General features: G+C 53.0%; 1 protein-coding gene across 1 annotated transcript in view; it reads right to left on the reverse strand.

Moving 5' to 3' along the window:
* ADAMTS8 (ADAM metallopeptidase with thrombospondin type 1 motif, 8) overlaps positions 1-3,437 on the reverse strand; it is a 21,495-nt gene that overhangs the window by 14,327 nt on the left and 3,731 nt on the right. The window lies entirely within an intron of this gene.

Here is a 3,437-nt window from a genome sequence, read left to right on the forward strand (position 1 = left end):
AAGAAGAAGAAGCAGAGAAAAAAAAAAAAACCAACACTAAAAAAAAAACCAAAAAACCAACCCACTTTTGGATGCGATTTGAGGCCAATCAGGCGCCGGGAGCCCCGCCTGCCTCCAAGTGTCAACTCCAGCCTGTTACTCTCCCAGCATTAACCCCTTCAGCCCAACCTCTGCCCGCCGGGGCCTGATCCTGCCCAGGCGGGCAGCAGAGGGGCTCAGGGAGGTGGTCCTGCCCCGGTGGCTGGGGTTTAGCACCCTGTTCCCCAGCCCCCCCATAGAAGGATTTGCCCCAGGGGTTTGTGTGTGTGTGTGGGTGACTCCTCTCCCATTTCCCCCAGCATCCCTTCACTGCTGGAAAGCACCAGGCCTTTGCCAGCTGGAGAGCATCTCCTTTCAGCCTGCAAGGCAGAAGGTGCCTGGGGAGGTTTTGCCGAGCGGTTCCCATGTCCTTCGCTTAGCCAGGGACAGAGCGGGCTTTGGGCCCCCGGGGAAAGCTCCAACAGTGACACACGCAAGGAGGTTTCCATGCCCTGAACCAACAGCTGGGTCTGCATGGGGTTTCCTCTGGCTGCAATAAGGCAACGGGCTAAATCAGACTTGTGGAAAATACCTATGAGGATAAAACAGTGCAGCCAGCTCCTTCTGTCACCCCTTTTTTTGGGGGGGGGGGTTGTTATGTGACTTCATTTAAAACACAGATCTCCCCCTGTCAGACTGAGTTTTTCTTCCCATCCGCATTCCCTCGCAGCAAGAGAAAATCCTACAGCAGTATAAAAGTCTCAGGCTGTAAAACCAGGTAGCTACTGCCATGTGCTCAACAGTGGCAAACATCAGGAGATGGGCAGAAACATGCTGATCCTGGCTGGGAACCTGCTCAGCACCAGGGAACAACCAGCTGTAATGGAGAAAGGGAAATCTCTCCATATATATTACTCCTTCTTTCCTCTTAAGCCCTCCTTCCCCATTAGTTCATGAGATTCCTGGCCTCTGGAGCGCCCTTTGTGCAGCACTGAGATATCCCGGGACGTCCTTGCTGCACTCCGGGGGTGGAGGGTCCTATTCTGCTCCATATCCTGATTTTCTAAACTTTTTACGGGGAGCAGCACACGCTCAGGACCGGGCTTGTTCTCTTTTAACCTTGCTGTGGATGTAAGCACAAGGACCAGCTCCTCTGCACTGTGGGTTTTGTTTTTGTTTTTTGGTTTTTTTTTTTCCCTTAGCCTAATCCTAAAAAGATCTGAAAGCATAAAGCAGCATTTAGCACCTCAGAATTCCTGGGAAACCAGAGTCTGGCCACGGCTGAGCAACGGGGCGCAGGGTTAAAGGCTGCTCTTCCTTTACTCGAGGATGTATTTACATCTGCCTCTCTATTATTATCTCCACTTAAAAGCCACATCCCTACCTATATAGTAAACATAGCAGTGCTGCCCTGGGGCCAAGGCTCTGATTACTTCTCTTCTTTTTAAAGTGTGGTTTTCGCCACCGTAGGAGGGGAGGAAATAATAATAACAATAATAATAATAAAAAAAAAAAAATAAAAAAGCAACCCCAGGCACGGTGTAGTTCGGTCTGGGACATCTCTCCAGGGCTGCGTATCAAATGCGCTCCCTCGACACCCAGCGCCTTGGCTGCTTTCCTGCGACAGCCGGCTGCGGCCGCAGCCCCTTCCTCCCCTGGCAGGGAGCTCAGCCTGCAGCTGGAGCAGCTTTCTCGTAGCAGCCAGGGTGGGTTTTCCTCCCTCCCCAGCTTCGCTGGGCTGGGGAGAAAACACAGTTTGCGCTTTTAAAAAAATCAGCAGGAAAGCGCAGAGGCAGGACCAGAAGCCAAAAGCGAGCCCTGACTCTGTCTCCTCCAGCCCCAAACCCCAATGAAGGTGCCGGCGTGGGGCGTCCATCTCTCTAGGCTTTTCTTTGCCACGGGAGGGTAGGCAAGGAGATGCGGTGCCCCTGCTCTGAACTAGGACAGGTAAGGCTGGAGGCGACACGGGGCACGTCTCTCTGACAGGATGCAATTTATTCCCGGCTTTCCGCTCTCAGAGCCGCATATTTGATCTCGGAGGACATGCTTGCATCTTAGCTTGAAGGCACCGCTGGTTTTCATTAGCGGCTCGCTCTGCAAACGGTAGCTGGAATTTCTTGTAGCCGATACGAGCCTCGCCAGGCTCGTTATGAACCAGCTCGAAGGCATGCTGGGAGACAGCAACGCCTCACCCGGCTGCCCCTCTGCATCTCCTCCCAGCAGAGGATGAGGCACCCCAGGACTTTTTGGGGTTCCTGCTTCTTAACCCCTTGCGGGACACGCTGCCACCAAACCTTGCCTGCCACTCGGGGCTGCCGCTCTCATTTCTATGGGGCTGTCTGAGCATGTGAAAGCCATTAACTCCCTAGTCACTGTGATTTAAAGACCCTTTTGATCAAACAGCTTTGCAAACGTCTGCCCCGCTCCCCTCTTCACATCCCCAGCTCTGCAAAGCCAGGCAGCGGGCAGTTCCCTCCTGCATCCTTCCCGGAAAGCCAAGCCCTGCAATCCTGCCTCCCAGCACCCATCTCCCAGCGGAGTTTTGGCCGCCAGGATAAGGCCCACGTTGCATTTGCTGTTCCTACTCTGCAGCAGCGAGATTGTCCCATTTCGGGGTGTGTGTGTGTGTGTGTGTGTCTGGGATGCTTTGCTGTTCCCTCCTTGCTCTGCAAATGGGATTGCATCCAAATCTGAGGTGCCAGGCTGGTGTTTTAGGTATTCTCCTTCGTGCTTTGCCCTCAGGCCAGGGAAAACATTTGGGAAAATTGTTTGAGCTATCACCCAAAGCAGCTACAATCTCAAAAAATATTACCACTAGATGTCAGTGCCTCCCCATGCTGCCTGGTGGGAAACCCTAAATCCATCCCTGCACGATCCTGCGGCAGCAAAAGGAGAGTGAAAGGGGTCCTGCAGCCAGCACAAAACTCACCTGATGTCAAAAGAAGCATTTCCATTAGTTTTCCTTTTAAAGTCAGCAGGTGGGATGAAATTTCTCCCAGAAAAGTGGCTGGGCTTTAAATTAGGGCCCTGGCCTTGTGTCCTGTCAAGTTATCTTCAAGTGAAACCAGCTTAGCTGCAAAGGTTGGCAAGTGAGATTCAGGGAAACAGTTACTTGCCTTAAGTTTGCATGAGGAGGGAAGAGCTGGGCTTGATTTGGAGCGAGTGAGAACCGGCAAGTGAATTAAGTAGCAAAATGTGCCATCCAGGTATATAAATCTGTAATCTGAGTTGACCCCCCCCACTGCCTGACCACAGCCACGAGAGGGCCCCCCTGCCTTACAAGTGGTGGTTAGTTACGGTTTGGTACCTCAAAACCCTCAGTACCCCGTAAAAAAACTGGTTTTACCTTCCCCTTAATGCAATATTCGAGACACCCCCCCCCCCCCCCCCCCCCCCCCCCCCCGGGGGACGGCCCCCCC

The sequence above is a fragment of the Haliaeetus leucocephalus genome, unplaced genomic scaffold (genome assembly GCF_000737465.1).
Source record: "Haliaeetus leucocephalus isolate CR32 unplaced genomic scaffold, Haliaeetus_leucocephalus-4.0 Scaffold773, whole genome shotgun sequence".
Lineage (NCBI taxonomy): Eukaryota > Metazoa > Chordata > Aves > Accipitriformes > Accipitridae > Haliaeetus > Haliaeetus leucocephalus.